The sequence below is a fragment of the Haliotis rubra genome, unplaced genomic scaffold, assembly GCF_003918875.1.
Source record: "Haliotis rubra isolate DU_JTF1 unplaced genomic scaffold, ASM391887v1 Scf91, whole genome shotgun sequence".
NCBI lineage: Eukaryota > Metazoa > Mollusca > Gastropoda > Lepetellida > Haliotidae > Haliotis > Haliotis rubra.
This window is the reverse complement of record NW_025767646.1, coordinates 831120-850178: the sequence shown is the minus strand read 5'-3', so window position 1 is coordinate 850178 and position 19059 is coordinate 831120. Positions and strand designations below refer to the sequence as shown.

Here is a 19059-nt window from a genome sequence, read left to right as displayed (position 1 = left end):
GCACCCTACTCTGTTAAAAGAAGGCATAAATTCCATTATCTCCACTCAAGCAACTTCACTTGCTAAAAGTGTAAAACCACTCACTCGCTCACTTGCTAAAAGTGGCGTAAAACCATATTCACTCACTTTGCTAAAAGTGGCGTAAAACCATACTCACTCACTCACTTGCTAAAAGTGGCGTAAAACCATACTCACTCACTTGCTAAAAGTGGCGTAAAACCATATTCACTCACTTGCTAAAAGTGGCGTAAAACCATACTCACTCACTCACTTGCTAAAAGTGGCGTAAAACCATACTTACTCACTCACTTGCTAAAAGTGGCGTGAAACCATATTCACTCACTTGCTAAAAGTGGCGTAAAACCATACTCACTCACTCACTCAATCAAATACTATAATCAAAGGTAGAGCCAGTCATAAATCATCAATGTTGAAACAATACACTTGAGACAGACATGATAGAAGTTGAAAGTTCAACAACCCTTGGACATGACAGTCTCTTCAAAATTGCTGGAATATTCAAGACCGAAATTACACAATGTTACATGTGTGCAGAACATCAGTGCCCCATTGTTTGCTTAAATATGTTAACATTGACAATTAACAACAGGTGCTTGTGTGCATTCTGTTGATGGACAGTGTCGAAATAGACATGATATGGACGTGATACAGACCCCAGACACTACCAACTCTGTTGTAGGAGCATACAGACCCAAATCTACACCGACTGGCTATGATCACATTACCCAAAGTAAAACATTAGCCGAAACATGAAGACTGTCTGGAGATAGGATGTCCCATGACTTTCACATTTTTTGACCATTTGCAATCATTCTTGGGTTTCAACCCTTGGTTAAACTGTTAGATCACAACATCCTTGGGTCAATACTCTTATTTTACTCAAAAATTTGTTTTGGACATTTTTTTACAGATTTGGTTGCATGAATCAATGTGTACACCTTTACTCTTATTACTGGGTTGGTGGGGTAGCCTAATGGTTAAAGTGTCCGCTCATCATGCTGAAAACATGGGTTTGATTCCCCACATGGGTACAATGTGTGAAGCCCATTTTGGGTGTCTCCTACCGTGATATTGCTGGAGTATTGCTAAAAGCGGCGTAGAACTTGACTCACTCACTACTCCTATTTCTACAGGGTTATATGTGGCCACAAGATCAAAGATTAGTCAAATATCAAAAGATCAAGTAAAATGTGTTTAGAAAACTCACTGAACATGACCAATATAATTCACTCATTTAAACTGTTTACTACAACTAAAACCTTTTGAATATTTGTTTTTAGCAAAAACTTCAAAACACAGCAATAAAAATGATTCCCTATTCCTGCCCCCTTTTCCTTCCTACCTGCCTAACATTGAGGAAATCAATCATAAAACATATTCAAATTTTAATTATTTTAGGCAAAGTTATAAGCAAGATATGCTCTAAACTGGTTCAACCATAAAGGCTACAACATGTGTGTTTGTCATCCAAAACTGTGTTCCACAGGAGATATTGCTTGTGTGACATCAAACGCCTAGGAGATATCGTTTTGACAGTAGATTTTGTACAATGCCCTGACAATGCTATGACATCATGAACTTGATGATGTCACAATGCTCTGACATCACTGCACTGCGAGTCTAATGGCAGTACTGTGTTCAGAGATGTACATTTTTCATTGAAAAATAATGAAGAGTGATTTTTGATGACAAATAGAATCTCACCCTCGTGTCTTCTGATATCATATATCTTAACACTCGTTGACAAAAGTGAAAATATTTGACATTTATCAACTCGTGGTGATATATTTGATATCAAAAGACACTCGGGTGAGATTCTCTATATATCATGGAAAGATACAACATGTTTAAACCATGGAAAGATACAACATGTGTGTATACCATGGAAAGATACAGGATGTTTAAACCATGGCAGGATGTTTAAACCATGGCAAGCTCCAACATGTTTAAACCATGGATAAACCATGAAAGGCTACAACATATGTGTAAACCATGGAATGCTACAACATTGTTTAAACCATGAAATAAACAACATGTATAACATTGAAAGAAACAACATGTTTAAACCATGGAAGGCTCCAACATATGTTTAAACCATGGACAGCTACAACATGTGTGTATACCATTGAAAGAAACAACATGTTTAAACCATGAAAGGCTCCAACATATGTTTAAACCATCAAAGGCTACAACTTGTGTTTAAACCATCAAAGGCTCCAACTTGTGTTTAAACCAAGGATTGCGACTACACATTTTAGTGAACAAGAAAAAGATGTGATTTAGTTAGGAATGAAAATCAAATAATTAACTGACTATGGCCTAAACTGCACTGCCTGTATTTCCAGATATCCATGTTTGCCACAATCTGGTTTTTCTGACAAGTTTTCCTGCTATCTGTTCCCGTGACAAGCAAATTCATTGTTGTAATGGCCCCAGTGAACACAGTTTCCTTGTGGACTGGTTACATAACACATCATTCTGACACATCACACGCCACTTACCTCTGCATACCTGTCAGTCATGTTATGCAATCAACAACTACACAATGGACAGGTTGGATTCAGGTGTTGTGATGTTTATTGATGAACTGCATTTATGATTGACCAGTCCTGGTAAATGAGTTAACTCACCTGGTCTACAGGTATTTCATGTAAAGCAATTAAGTATGTGAACAATTCATACATATGTTTGCTTTTAATCTGGAGCAATGTAAGCTTGATCTGTAATTGATTATAGTGCTTCCTGAATACCTGGTCATTTCTCATTAGCTGCATAGCTGGCAAATACTGGAAGGCTAAGTGATTTATGGGATATGGCATTTATTTGATATAATTAATTTGATATCAAGAATGATGCCAAGAAAAATGTTCAATGTAGGCCACAGCAAATTGATTATTTGCCCGCATTTGTTCCAAACATAGTAACGAAGATCATCCCCAAAATATGTTCAGGCCATCCCCAAAACAGTTTAGACCATCCAATATATTAAGACCATCCCAAAATATTTTTAGACGATCCCCAAAATATTTTTAGACCACACAATTGTTTGCTATTCTACTTTCATATTATTTATATGTTTTATTTTCACTTCTCCAAAACTAACATAACTACCATAATTACGGTATGCATACTGGCCGCATTTAAAGTACATGCACTAATACTGGAAAATTAACAAAATCGACCCAGTGTGCTGTCTGACATATCCTACTTTAAAAATTGCTTTCACGTGAAAGACTTGAAGGAATGTTGTATGTACACTCCCAATTTTCATGATTTAAACAGAAAATACAGCTCAACTTTCGGTACAGGGAACCAAACATGTCATTTGGTTCAAATTCTTTTTTGACATATTATGATAATTATTTTTGTGCAGCATGGAAAGATGATAAATATCCTCATTAAACGGAGTATTATATATTTGACAGATGTTAATTGTCCACTAAATTTCCAAGTAAAAGAAGAATGGTATCACCCTGCATTTTACCGATACAAATAGTTGTTTTTAAGGAATACAGTGACATTCTCTTGGTAATGTCTTTAGACAAAAGTAATCAAGAGAATATGCTTATAAGTACTATATATTAATTAGGACTTGGGATATGTAACACACAATGCCTAAGAATATCCTTACTAATGTAATTCTGTCTTTCATCTGTCTTTCAGAGAAACCCAGAAACATTCTTGTGCATGAGAAAAAGTGATAATAAAGTTTACATACTATCATTTTTCCAAACTAATCTTTTATATGTCGAGATTTCCACTTAAAAAATTCAATCACGTTTAGATCCCCAAAGTCATAATCTGAACAGCGTACAATTCTCTAATGACCGCCCAGTGGGTGCAATACTACAATCTAAAACAGCCGTTAACATACGTACACAAGGGTTAATGACAACTCAAGAAATTATTTGTGTTATTTCTTAAAATGAAAAGTATGAATGTCGTAATAAGTTGCGTGAGTGAGTATGGTTTTAAGCCGCTTTTAGCAATATTCCAGCAATATCACGGCAAGGGGACACCAGCAATGGGCATTACACATTTTACCCATGTGGGGAATTGAACCCAGTCTTCAGCATGATTTGTGAACGCTTTAACCACCAGCCTACCCCACCGCTCTCATAATAAGTTGAGGTTTCTTGATGTGATTATAATGACAATCTTACTGAACGTCTGAGTACACTGAATAACAGCCCACTTGAAGCTAATTACCTGTGAAATGGCAATACTGAACTCTATTTACAACTTACAACAGGTTGTATATTTATAGTAATAGTATTGATTTTACACTCGTGGCATAACCTTCATGCAGGCTGTCATTGAAACTAAATACTGCATTACTATAAAGGTTAAAGGGCTGCTTCTGCAAAGCCACCGTTCAAGAATACAGCTAGTCTCTATGCGATCACCCACGTATATTTACTTTCAACAGACACGAAAGTTGCAGGTATTTGCTTGGTAGCGGAAGTCGGTTTGTTTGGGTTTTTGAAGATACGCGTCATATGGAGATGACGAGACAACGGAAAAATGTGGGACATGTGGAACCTTTATAAGATTCACCAACTCATATGAGAAACGGACATGAGATTTCACTTCTTATGTCCGAACATGCATATGCCCGTTCCGGTCGGGTGATCGGAGTATGGCGACGTATGTAGGTGTCCTATGAAAATAGGTCGAGACGCGTTTGACACAAGATACAGGTCATAATTTAAAAGCGCCAAATAGTAAATGTTTAATGTAGATTCCCCGTGCGTTCATTTTGCCTGGTGATAACCAGACAGGTATGCAAGCGCGGGACAGGTCCACACCCACCCTCAACTTGCAGTGGTTTTCAACACCGCAGTACACATCAAAATTTATCTGCATTTCACAGCACATACACACCTGTAGATATTGCATTTACCTGTTCAGGTGTATATATCCTTCTCCCTGCACTTCCCACCTGTAAAGACGTTTCACTAATCCATCAGTCCGTTCACGAAGTAACATCCACAACGAAATGTCCTACACTTACAATCACATCACCTAGGAAGTTCCAATCTAGAGCCACCGGCTGGTGTATTTTTAGTAACGCCCAGGTAGGGGGGACTGTCGTTCAATTAATGACATTGTCAATTTACATGTGTATACGAATATCATACGTACGACAGTGTTGACAGTTTCATGTTACTTATAATGTAGATCTCTGCATTTTATTATTAAGGTGTCTGAATTTGTTGACGACATTTAATTGATGTCGTATTACCGAGGGGGGTTGACAGCTGTTGGAACAGCCATGTCGTCCGACTACGTAGCGGTACTTCAGGGAGAGTTACCGCAACAGCTCAGGTAGGAAGTCTCTACAGACAAGCGTCTATCTACCTGGGCAAACAACGCGCGGCTTCGCGTAGTCACACAACTATGTCTTTCATACAACATAACAGTGAAAGTTATACCTGTGACGAGATATCAGTTCACATTTGAAAAATGACAGACGCGGAATTGGGCGTGGCAAACATTTCGTTGTTTGTTTGTTTTTGTTTATTTTCAAGTTTTAATAGGTCATCCTCACACGGTCTGACTGTTGTTTTCTCTTTGTATGTAAATCTTAACGCAGATTTGGACTTTTGTCTTCGAGTAAGTCAATCAGAGAAATATTCTACCAAGGTTGTAAATATTATCGACTAACAATTGTCATAAACAAATTCTGTGTCAACCACTCACTCACTAACTAAAAAACTCCGAGTCAGTGAAGCCTAATCTCAACAACTGCATGACTGAATAATAGCGAATAATTATAGAGCAGTTAGCAATAAAAAGGCGGGGTCCAATCGTAAGGGTCGATCCCTGGTCTTGACCCAACGCTTGAACCACCCGGCTACCCCACTCCATCCGAAATCCTTCAATTATAACACGATATAGACAGAGTTTAGACTTGTTCAAAACATGTTCAGCGTTGCTGATTTCTCTTTGAATGTTCATTGATAGAAATGTTCGTGGGGTCTGTAAAGTTGCAATATCTAATTACCGGATAACCTAACGGCATCGACCGCCTCCGTGGTGTAGTGGTTAGAGCGTCCGCCCGGAGAGCGGAAGGTCGCGGGTTCGATCCCCGACCGCGTCATACCAAAAGACGTTAAAATATGGTACTTGTTGGTCCCTGCCTGGCGCTCGGCATTAATGGGTACAACAAGGACTGGTCGGCTCGGAGTCAGTATAATGTGTCTGAGTGGGGTATTCATGCTTCACTGGGGCATGGTATCTCAGTGGGCTAGCACTATAAAACCAGCTTAAGTCTGGGCCAGTACAAGCAGCCGCACATACACATACACACGCATGCAAGTCGTCATATGAGCGAAATATAAGCACGACGTTAAACCCAATTTCACCTCACCTCACCTCACCTAACGGCATCAGTAGCTTCTGAGGATCTGAACCTGAGAGGCGAAAACAAAGACGGGCTTATTGGATACAGTATATCTACCTGTGAGCGTCAATAAATAATAATAATTCATAATGATTAAAAATATTATTTTATTATGCCATTTTAATACAGTATTTATATTTGTTTCAGTACCCGAATCGTGATTATTTTTTTGGACAAAGGTAGAGATGATAACTGCTTTTGAAGTACGTGTCTATTAAAGTCTATATAAATAGTTCCCGCATGTGATCATTTCGTACAGACCAAATATAACCGCACCCAAATGAATAAATGAACTATTTCACACGCGATACCCACCTGGGTTTATCAGGACTACTGTTGAGTAATAACATATTGTAATATCTGTTTCGGTATCAGGGGCGATGGGGTTGCCTCGTGGTGAAAGCGTTCGCTCGCTATGCCGGGGCTCAATTCCCCATATGGGTGCAACACGTGAAGCCCATTTCAGGTGTCCGCCGTTGTGATATTGCTGGAATATTGCTAAACGCGGCGTAAAACTATACTCACTCTCTCACTCTTTGGAAATCATGAATTTGACATCTGTAGTAAATTTTGCAAGACAGAAATAGAATCAATGCTAATAACACAGGACGAAAAGACAAGACAATTCGGTCAAGACACAAATCATAATGTTTTTATTTGCTCATTTGTAAAACTTTGTACACAAATATGTGGCCGTTCTGCATGATTCTGAGGCCCCAGATTCATTATTCCATTGGTTATACCTACTTGGGTTGTCAGTCAAGACGTGATGAGTTAATTTTACGACGATGTCGTATTGGCCACAGTCGGTTTACACATGCATGACTATCTGCTGAAAACGGATGGGGATGGACTCCCCATGTGTGTCTCTTGCGATGAGGTTTTCACCATCAAGCATATCCTGCTTGAATGCGTGGACTTATCGTCTGCAAGGGACTCACATTATGATGCAACAAATCTGAAAGATCTGTTCTCCCGCGTGAGCGCTCATCTGATAGTGAACTACCTGAGGGAAGTTGATCTGTATCATAAATTGTAACTGTAAAATGTGACTAACAAATTGCCTGCCTTTAAATTTGGTGCTATGACTTTTTCTGCTTTTAAATGACAATGTAATGAATATATGTTTTTGAAATAAAACTCATTTTGACTCTGTACTTACAATGTTTATTAATTCAAACTTGTTCTCGTCACTATATGGCTGGAATAATGCCGATGTGACGCAAAACCCAACTCAACTCATAAGTCTAACAGGATGTACATGTTATGTAAAAGGCATAAAAATGTCCTTTAAATATAAACTTGAATTTATGACATGTTTGTGGACATAAAACCTTTTTCTCTTCATTTTATGGCCGAAATGATGCAAGGTTACATTTTAACTCACTCATTCAAATCATTATACCACAAAATGTACACTTGCAAACCCTTTGTAGTAATGAAATTCTTAAAAGAAATCAATAATAACTAAAAGAATATAGAATGAAAATATCAATAATACCAATGAGCGTTATCACACATCTCTTACTGTTTAAAACGCCTTTGACGTAAGTTAGATATTCCAGTTCAGCTTTTTGCGGAATAATTTAGACCAAATCGTTGCTGAAAAGGAGTGATAACTCCCATCTCACTGGGTCTCCTTTTATATTCGTATGGGTTTATTTGTTGCTATCAAAATTATATATATTCAGAGACTAAGCGTTAGTGTAATTCTTAAAAGACATGCTCGTTTTGATTCACTGTCTTGTGAACAATGAAACCACGGTTCCTCTTGTTCCAGACATTCGTAACTCCTCGTTTCTATGAACATTTGTATATGGGGACACGGGCATTGGACTGGGTTTAACACACATGTGTCCTGACTAAACCAATAGGAAATGTCATGCGGCGCATTACAACGGGGATGCATGGAATGTACCGAGCGAATGTTGGCACAGTGCGTCGACAATAGCTCACACCTATGACATAATCCCAGTTCGTGTTCCGCGGAGTAGTGCGCTTAGACGGATCCCCATTGTTCCCATTACCTTTCTCGCAACGTTTGAAAATTATATATCTGTGTTCCTACTGATATTGGGCGGTGGGGTAGCCTAATGGTTAAAGCGTTCGCTCGTCACGCCGAAGACTCAGGTTCGATTCCCCACATGGGTACAATGTGTGAAGCCCATTTCTGGTGTCCCTTGCCGGGATATTGCTGGAATATTGCTAAAACCGGCGTAAAACTAAACTCACTCACTCACTCCTACCGATATTTTACCTAAATTTCCATAAACGTGATACGTGTCACCACCAGTGATAACAAATGTGGCACAAAAACAACAAATTAGTAGTGGGCTGTGTAAAATAAAAAATATACGTAATGGGGTGAGTGAGTGAGTGAGTATGGTTTTACTCCGCTTTTGGCAATAATCCAGCAATATCACGGCGGGGGGACACCAGAAATGAGCTTCACACATTATAGCCATGTGGGGAATCGAACCCGGGTATTCGGCGTGACGAGCGAACGCTTTAACCACATGTCTACCCCACAGCCCCTATACGTAATGGAAGTTTCAAAGGAAACAAAACTTAGTGATAAGCTAAATATTGTAGACGAACTTCAAAAGAATAAAAAGAAGAAAACAATAATATAATGTGTGTTTATTAAGATACTTGAAATGCAGGCAAGGCATTAAACTACGTTTAGTGGCCAACATTAATTTGCAAATATGTTGTGGACATGTACACATCATCATTGTTTCAAGACTTCCAATTGTCTTTCTCTGCATATACTAATATACAAGCCGAACAATTATTATTGTTTATCTTTCTTTCCATTTAAAAAAAATCCGAGATCGAAAGCTACAGTGTTTATTTGCTGATGATAATTGCTTGCGAGAAAAGACTTCCTCAGCTCCTACTCGGGATATAAAATCCCTCCTTTAACGTAATGCAGCTATTCCAGAAACCGTTACTTTGACGTGACCAACGAATGCCACGTGATCCATAATCTGGGCAGCAGTGGTGGGCCACCAAGCTTACTGCAGGGTGTTAGCTTAACTTGCGGGATTATTCATGAGCTGGTAGGTTATCACTCACCCAGACACTATTTCTGGGTGAATATTTGAATATCCAGGCAAACCGGTTTCAGCTGCGTGTACAAAAACTTTTATAAATTTATCTGTTCGAGAAAACGCTTCCGGGCAAACCCAACGGGGAAAATGGCAGACGAAACAGTAAATATTGCGAATGAAATTATGTTCATGTACTGAACATTATATACCAGAAATATAAGTGAAAAAGCAGGTTTTAATTCAAGAATAGACGCCAAACGCAGATAACATGTAATGAAATTTGACACCGAAAGTGTGATTGTTTGATCGACATTCTGGAAATTTGTGAGTCAAAAATGAACCATACAACGTCAGGGATGACAGCGTCTTGTTTATTGCATACAACGAGGTTTCGTGTAGATTCTTCTCCAGTGTATGAGGTAGCCTAGTGGTTAAAGCGTTGGCTCGTCACGCCGAAAACCCGGGTTCGATTCCCCACATGGGCACAATGTGTGAAGCCCATTTCTGGTGTCCCCCGCCGTGATATTGCTGGAATATTGCTAAAAGCGGCGTAAAACTAAACTCAGTCAGTCAGTCAGTCCAGTGTATGAAATAAGGCCCGCCCGACCGCCAGAGACGGGCTAGATTTCTGACGGACGGTCTAAATCTACAACTGGCCAGCCCGATGGACTGGTAAAAATGTTCCATACAACTGAGTAAATTCACCATATGCTGGTGTCTGGTCTGGCAAAATCCATTTCGGGCTGGTAACATTTTGAAGTTACCATCCCTGATGTCTGGCTGTTTTTTTTGCTTATTTCATACACTGTCTTCTCACATGTAAGAATCTAGATCAAGACGTCGCTCAAGTAGTCATCCCTAAAGTTGTATGCTTCATTTTTTACTGTAATTATGAATATTCTCAAAATGTCTATTTACACTGCAAACACAAATTCCAGAACGCAACCACGACTCCCGTATCAAATACATCACCATTGAATAACCATTTGTTGTGTGTGTCATTTCAAGACATTGCCAAATATTAGTGTGTACTGCCGAGGTAGTTTGGTTGTGTACAGTGCACGCGAGACCATACCACGTTCCTTTGTTCTTGCGTTCAGTCCCATACATTTCCATGTTATTCATCTAAGTCTAGTATTCTTTACTTTGAGTGGAGTGAGATTCTTTCAGTGCCAATTGGAACATTTAATTAACAACATTGATCGATGTACGTACTTAAATTTTCCAATTTACACTTTTACACTTTACATTATCATGTCCCCAAAACCTTATATAATCAGGGATATAAGGAAAGAAATATGTAAAAGAAGATTTTCATTTCTTAACGACGCGTTCATATTTCTTGTCAGGTATAGATTATACCGTTAATTCCGTCATAGAATAGCTGACTTCAATATCTTGTCATTGCCGAACGAAATGATTTATTGAAGAACGTCCGTCATTATTGACCCTAACATAGAACCACCCTAAAGCAAATATTACCTGTCTCCGTGCATTAATTTAATTTATTATTTTTGACACTTTTAATTATTGATTAACTTTAACAGTATTCTTTATAATAGCTTATAATTTCATATTTTCTTCTTACTTTTCCCAAATGGTCTGTATATTGTATATCATACCTTCTTTTTCGATTTTCCAAAAATAATGTTGAAAGTTCTTGTTCAAACTCGTTCGGGGCTGAGAGCATATTTTACGTGCGCATCAGATGATATCGTAGTTGTTAATAATAATAAATAATGGATAGCAATTATATAGCGCTAATCTCCGACAGGACTCTTTGCGCATTTCTTTCACAAACATGGGACGGAAAGGACACATTAAAGGAAAGCTTGATTAAATAAGAATGTTTATAAAAACCGGTCTTGAATGAACTTAGAGAAGGGGAATTGCGGAGTTCATTTGGGAGAGCATTCCAAACTGAGGGCGCACTATATTTGAAAGAGCGCTGTTCTGCTGACTTTACGTTGTAATTTGGGATTTTTAAAAGTTTCTCACTGGAAGAGCGGAGAGTTCGTGGAGCCTTGTAAGTAGAGAGCTCTCTGGACAGGTATGGCGGTAGTGAACCATCAAAATGGCGAAACACAAGTGTTGCAATCTTGTATTTGCACCGAAACGTGATAGGCAGCCAATGTAGATGCTGCAGCATGGGAGTCACATGATTGTACTTCCGTCTCTTCGTCACAAGACGAGCTACACCGTGCTGTACTCGCTTGAGACGAGTGATCTCGTCAAGAGGGAGACCAAAGAAAACTGAATTGCAGTAGTCCAGCCTTGGAGTGATAAAGCAACTTACAAAACTGGCTGCTGCGTCTTCAGTGAGATAGGTCTTATAGAAGCAAGTCGGCGCAACTCGAGAAAGCAGGCACGGGACACACTGCTGATGTGGTTATGGAGAGTTAGTGATTGATCTAAGTGCACCCCCAGATACTTCACACAAGGTTGGAAGGGAATATCACTCCCTCCTATAACAGCTGACTCATCCTTGATAAGTTTGAAGCGGGTGGTTGCACCAACTGGCATAAGTTCTGTTTTTTCGGTGTTCAATTTCAGTTTATTACTGAGCATCCATTCCAAATCATCGTCAATGCATGATTGGATGTCATGTTTGACAGCACCGAAATCCTGAGGAAGTCCACTTTTGGACATTTCGGTGTCGTCTGCATATGTCTCGAATTCACAGTCATGGGAAGAGATGACATCCGAGAGTGGTTGTACATATAGAGTAAACAACACTGGCCCCAGGACAGAGCCCTGTGGAACTCCATACGTGAGGGAACTGGGGTTGGACTGGATGGAATCAATTTCAACTCTCTGTGTACGACCACTGACATAAGATTTAAACCATGCTAAAACTGTACCTCCAATGCCATATGTTATTTCCATCCGTTTTAATTGAACTGAGTGGTCCAGCGTATCGAACGCCGCGCTCAGATCCAACAGAGCCATCAGAGAGACATGCCTTTCATCAGCCTTTAGTAGTAGGGTGTTGACAACCCTAATTATAAGTACGGCCGTTTCGATGCTATGATTCTACCTATAAGCGGACTGATGTATTTCCTGAAGCCCTGCTGTACTGAGATGCGCCAACGGTTGTCTCAGAAAAACCTTTTCTAGTACCTTGGAGACAAAAGGCAGATTCGACACAGGACGGAAATTCTTCATATTGTTTGGGTCCAGTCCAGCCTTCCTCAGCTGGGGTATAACAATTGCCTCCCTGAATCTTTGTGGAACAAAGCCAGTAGAGAGAGATATGTTGACCATAGCAGTTATCACAGGAGCCAATTCAGCAATGTGTTGCTTTGTGATAGAGGTTGGAATTGGGTCTAAACTACAACTTTTGTTAGGCGACTGTAAAATGATATCACGAACTGTGCTCTCAGAAACTAGTTCGAAAACACAGGGACGTCATATCTTGAAAACGTTGGTGGGTTGGCTGGAGATGAGTCAAGATCTTCCCGTATCCGACTTATTTTGTCAGAAAAATGATCACAGAATTGCTGTGGGAGATCAGATTTCCGAAAGTTATTGGAAAGAGGTGTAGTCTTCCTTTTTCCTATTAATTCGTTAGTGACTGAGAAGAGTTGCTTTGCTGACACACTCTCTGTGATTTTGTTACAGAAATGGTCCTTCCTAGCATTTTCAAAGGCAATTTTTGTAGTGCGCCTTTCATTTATAAAAATGTTTCTGTGCACCGTTAGATGACTCTTTCTCCACTTCTCTTCAGCCCATCTGCGACGCCGACGCAGCTTTCGAACATCATCAGATATCCAGGGAGCTGATGGGCGATCTCGAATAAGTCTAGTGACCCGTGGAGCATGTCCATCGAGTATTTGGTTGACGTCTCTGGTATAGTCATTGACCAATGCCTCTAACTGCAAAATGGTCACTTTTGACATTGTTGATTGACTAAAGGCTTTGATTTAATCATTAGAATCACCAGACAGTGATTTGAGGTTCCTTGATGTGATGAAACGTTTAGACGAGAGACTTTTAGCTTGCATACTACAGCATGGTGGTCTGACAGGTCTGCACAGTCCTGAACTGTATCTAAGGTCAGTAGATTCACATCACATCACTACGCACAACAACCCAGTCTAAGATGTGGCCACGGCGATGTGTCGGTCTATCCACCAGCTGGTAATAACCATGCTCATCCAACAGCATTTTAAGCTTGCCTGCATGAATGTCTGAACTATCGTCCTAATGAAAGTTGAAGTCTCCCACCTGTGTTACTTGTCAGGGAATTTTCACCAGTTACATCACGGCGTGCCACTTAATGTGTGATTTATGTACAAGGAATTCCAGGAAATGGTGCAGTTCATACATGCTGGTATTTACACGCTGAAATACTAAACATTCAAATCCACAATGATATGGGCATTTATCGTAATTTAATTTTATTCCAAATATACTGTGTTAAGATCATAGTTGGCCGGTTTGTTGGATTGTTGTTTAACGCCGCACTCAGCCATATTCCAGCTATATGGCGGCAGTCTGTAAATAATCGAGTCTGGACCAGACAATCCTGTGATCAACAGCATGAACATCGATCTACACAACTGGGATACGATGACATGTGTCAACCAAGTCAGCGAGCCTGACCACCCGATCCCGTTTGTCGCCGCTTTCCCAAACATCATCACCATTGCCTCTCCATTGGATATATCGTGAACGTATGATGCGTTCGAAAGTAGCAGCTGATTACACAGATACAAAGAGTAAGTAAGTTTAGTTTACGCCTCTTTCAACAATATTACAGCAATATCACGGCGGGGGACACCTAAAATAAGCCTCGCACATTGTACTCATGTGGGGCATCGAACCCGGGTCGAGCGTGACGAGCGAATGCTTTAACCACTGGGCTACCCCACCGCTCCTCGAAATACAAAGAGGTAAGGAAAGGGAGGTCTAGGTGTACTCTGAGGGTGCAAAGACCAAGAGACATGGCAGAGATGTGCTGACAAAATAAAGACGTTATAGGCGACTTGAATCTATCATGGTAAATCATTCGTGTTTACAGCGTGGTATGGCCCGAATCAAACTCTCCATGACAATCTGATGGAGCGGTCTCCACTCCTATTGCAGCGCCGGGTCGAGTTCGGCTGACAAAGTTGTACTTAGACGTCGTGTACACGTCTTCCAGTCATGTGACGTCACGTGAAGCCTGTGGATCATGCAGTAGACGATTGGTCAGTTAGCTGTCTGGTCAATAACTGAAACAGCCCGCGGTGTCCACTTCTGTTGCAGCGACTGGTCCAGTTCGGCTGACGTAGTTGTTTACTTTTGACGTCTGCGTCCACGTCTTCCAGTCATGTGACGTCACGTGACTCACGTGAAGCCAATGGAGCTACCTCTTGCGGAGTTCTGTTTTGAAGTTTTCAGTTTTGAAACATGCCAACAGCCATAGACATTTGTAGAGACCACAGGCGTTCATCGCGTTGTTAGGCGAAGTATCTCAGTTCTGATAACAAATGAAGCATTAAAGCAAGAGAGCTTTAGTGTTACTGTGGATAATGGCGGCTATTGATCGTTCTTCTGACGATCGATCATTGCATTTACATTTCATTATTCCCTACTTTGGAGAGCATAGTTATCGAAATTGTGGTCTATGATATATATCGTCAAAGATGTCGTTGGGTATATTGCTAAATCATTATTACTTCCAGGCGAGTAATCTTATCAATAATAGCAAACATATTTATTTGTATGCCTCTGAAACAGTTTGCAAACCCATTGTATAACAGTGCAAACATGAAAAACTCATCAATCCTTCCCACTTGTCTTTCTACAGTGTATGCATTTGAGAGTTTTCTTTCATTCTCGAGGCGATAAAACTGTAACCATGGTCCACAATATCTGAAATCTTTTAGGATATTTGGATTCTCATGGACAGGGGTGAGTAATGGAAAGGCTACATTTAAACGCACTGAGTACAACATGACGCTATTCGTCCTCAAATGTCCTCAAATTATCGTCAGTATACAGTAAGCAGTGTATCGTCAGTATAGAGTAATCAGGGTATCGTCAGTATAGAGTAACCAGTGTATCGTCAGTATGAAGTAATCAGTGTATTGTAAGTCTAGAGTAATCAGTGTATCGTCAGTATAGAGTAATCAGGGTATCGTCAGTATAGAGTAACCAGTGTATCGTCAGTATAGAGTAACCAGTGTATCGGCAGTATAGAGTAATCAGTGTATCGTCAGTATAGAGTAATCAGGGTATCGTCAGTATAGAGAAACCAGTGTATCGTCAGTATAGAGTAACCAGTGTATCGTCAGAATAGAGTATTCAGGGTATCGTCAGTATAGAGTTACCAGTGTATCGTCAGTATAAAGTAATCAGTGTATCGTCAGTAGAAAGTAACCATTGTATCGTCAGTATAAAGTAATAAGTATATCGTCAGTATAGAGTAACCAGTGTATCGTCAGAATAAAGTAACACGTGTATTGTAAGTATAGAGTAATCAGTGTATCGTCAGTACAGAGTAATCAGTGTATTGTCAGCAAACAGTAACCCGTGTATTGTACCGTCAGTCTAAAGTAATCGGTGCATCGTCAGTATAGAGTAACCAGTGTATTGTCAGTAAAGAGTAATCAGTGTATTGTCAGTCTAAAGTAATCGATGCATCGTCAGTATAGAGTACTCAGTGTATCGTCAGTATAGAGTAATCAGTGTATTGTCAGTATAGAGTAATCAGTGTATCGTCCGTATAAAGTATTCAGTGTATCGTCAGTATAAAGCAACCAGTGTATCGTCAGTATAAAGTAATCAGTGCATCGTCAGTATAGAGTAATCAGTATGTCGTCAGTATAGAGTAATAAGTGTATTGTAAGTATAGAGTAATCAGTGTATCGTCGGTATAGAGCAATCAGTGTGTCGTCATTATAAAGTAATCAGTGTATCGTCGGTATAGAGCAATCAGTGTGTCGTCATTATAAAGTAATAAGTGTATTGTAAGTATAGAGTAATCAGTGTATCGTCAGTAGAGAGTAACCAGTGTATCGTCAGTATAGAGTAACCATTGTATCGTCAGTATAGAGTAATCAGTGTATCGTCAGTATAGAGTAACCAGTGTATCGTCAGTATAGAGTAATCAGTGTATTGTCAGTAAAGAGTAATCAGGGTATCGTCAGTATAGAGTAACCAGTGTATTGTCAGTATAGAGCAATCAGTGTATCGTCAGTATAGAGTAACCAGTGTATCGTCAGTATAGAGCAATCAGTGTATCGTCAGTATAAAGTAATCAGTGTATCGTCAGTAGAAAGTAATCAGTTTATCGTCAGTAGAAAGTAATCAGTGTATCGTCAGTATAGAGTAACCAGTGTATTGCAGTAAAGAGTAATCAGTGTATCGTCAGTAAAGAGTAATCAGTGTATCGTCAGTAGAAAGTAATCAGTGTATCGTCAGTATAGAGTAACCAGTGTATTGTCAGTATAAAGTAATCAGTGTATCGTCAGTAGAAAGTAATCAGTGCATCGTCAGTATAGAGTAACCAGTGTATTGTCAGTATAAAGTAATCAGTGTATCGTCAGTAGAAAGTAATCAGTGCATCGTCAGTATAGAGTATCCAGTGTATTGTCAGTATAGAGTAATCAGTGCATCGTCAGTATAGAGTAACCAGTGTATTGTCAGTATAAAGTAATCAGTGTATCGTCAGTGGAAAGTAATCAGTGTATCGTCAGTCTAAAGTAATCAGTGCATCGTCAGTATAGAGTAACCAGTGTATTGTCAGTAAAGAGTAATCAGTGTATCGTCAGTCTAAAGTAATCAGTGCATCGTCAGTATAGAGTAACCAGTGTATCGTCAGTAAAGAGTAATCAGTGTATCGTCAGTATAGAGTAATCAGTGTATCGTCAGTCTAAAGTAATCAGTGCATCGTCAGTATAGAGTAACCAGTGTATTGTCAGTAAAGAGTAATCAGTGTATCGTTAGTCTGAAGTAATCAGTGCATCGTCAGTATAGAGTAACCAGTGTATCGTCAGTAAAGAGTAATCAGTGTATCGTCAGTCTAAAGTAATCAGTGCATCGTCAGTATAGAGTACTCAGTGTATCGTCAGTATAGAGTAATCAGTGTATTGTCAGTATAGAGTAATCAGTGTATCGTCCGTATAAAGTATTCAGTGTATCGTCAGTATAAAGTAACCAGTGTATCGTCGTATAAAGTAATCAGTGTATCGTCAGTATAGAGTATTCAGTGTATCGTCAGTATAGAGTAGGCAGTGTATCGTCAGTATAGAGTATTCAGTGTATCGTCATTTTAAAGTAATCAGTGTATCGTCAGTATAAAGTACTCAGTGTATCGTCAGTATAGAGTAAGCAGTGTATCGTCAGTATAGAGTATTCAGTGTATCGTCATTATAAAGTAATCAGTGTATCGTCAGTATAAAGTACTCAGTTTCTTGTCAGTATAGATTAATCAGTGTATCGTCAGTATAAAGTAATCAGTTTCTTGTCAGTATAGAGTAATCAGTGTATCGTCAGTATAGAGTAATCAGTGTATCGTCAAGAGTATTCAGTGTATCGTCAGTATAGAGTACAGAAGATTTCTGCCCACTTAAAAATCGTCTCTTATCCAATGTCTTTTGAAGGTATTTCCGTATTTTTTCATCTGGCGTGTGCCACCAGCTTGAAGCTGTAAAACAGTTACCTGAACAAAGGCCAGTTCTTGACTACCACCTTGAACAGATTTGCGCTGATTCCTGCAACCTGTAGACTCCCCGTGCCAGCCTTCCAGGTAAGAACATCTGTACATCTGCATGTCTTAAAATTTCTAATCTAGACCCAAGAAAGGTTATTATTACCAAAACAAAACTGAAGTCGCTGTTATGACCTATTGACAATTCAATAATCAACAACACCTGGAATATTCAAGATATTGATATTACCTGTACATCAAAACGGATGAGCACACCGAAACCAACAAGATGATGGGGGGGCAGTGCTAGTGGAAGAATGCACGACATGCCGTGTTTTACTAGTTTCAAATCGTAGTAGCAAAATATCATCTGTAGCGGCGACTCCACCCCTCTAGCCCCCGCTACCAGCTTATCATGTTACAGATTGTTGACTGTTCAATATAAAATGTGGCCTGTATCTATCACACCATAAAACGATTATAGACTTATAAAAAGATACCGAACCCGTACCACGTCCTATTAAACTCTTAATCGGTTAACACTCTTTTTCATGGACCCGAAAAAAAGATATTGACCTGATACCACGTCCTGAAATTGCTTTTCTCAGGTAATTAAAACAGTTATTGACCCTCTGAAACTCTATAATTGTATAACAGCAATTACTACAAGTCGATTGGTTGCTGCATAGTACTGTAATACTTTAGTTTAATGCACACGGTGAAATTACCCCTGGGGCGTAACTGAGAGGAGGAACAGGTATATTTAACACTTTAACTGTCACGTGGAGCAAGCTGGATCTCATATACTGGTAGTACTGATGCTGTGGCCCCATGATACAGACCCAGCACCACGAATCAATCAATCAATATTATCGTAACCAATAGCGAGGACGCGGCAAGAATGGTGCCATGGTACACGGCACAAGTTGTCCAAGTATTGA

General features: G+C 39.6%; 1 protein-coding gene across 1 annotated transcript in view; it reads right to left on the bottom strand.

Moving 5' to 3' along the window:
- The window catches only part of LOC124264101 (SEC14 domain and spectrin repeat-containing protein 1-like), a 35663-nt gene extending 30581 nt beyond the window's left edge, over positions 1–5082 (bottom strand). Inside the window, exon 1 of the mRNA XM_046698828.1 lies at positions 4925–5082. The gene's annotated coding sequence lies outside the window, so the exon portion shown is untranslated. The remainder of the gene's footprint in view (positions 1–4924) is intronic.
- Positions 5083–19059: the final 13977 nt, after the last annotated feature.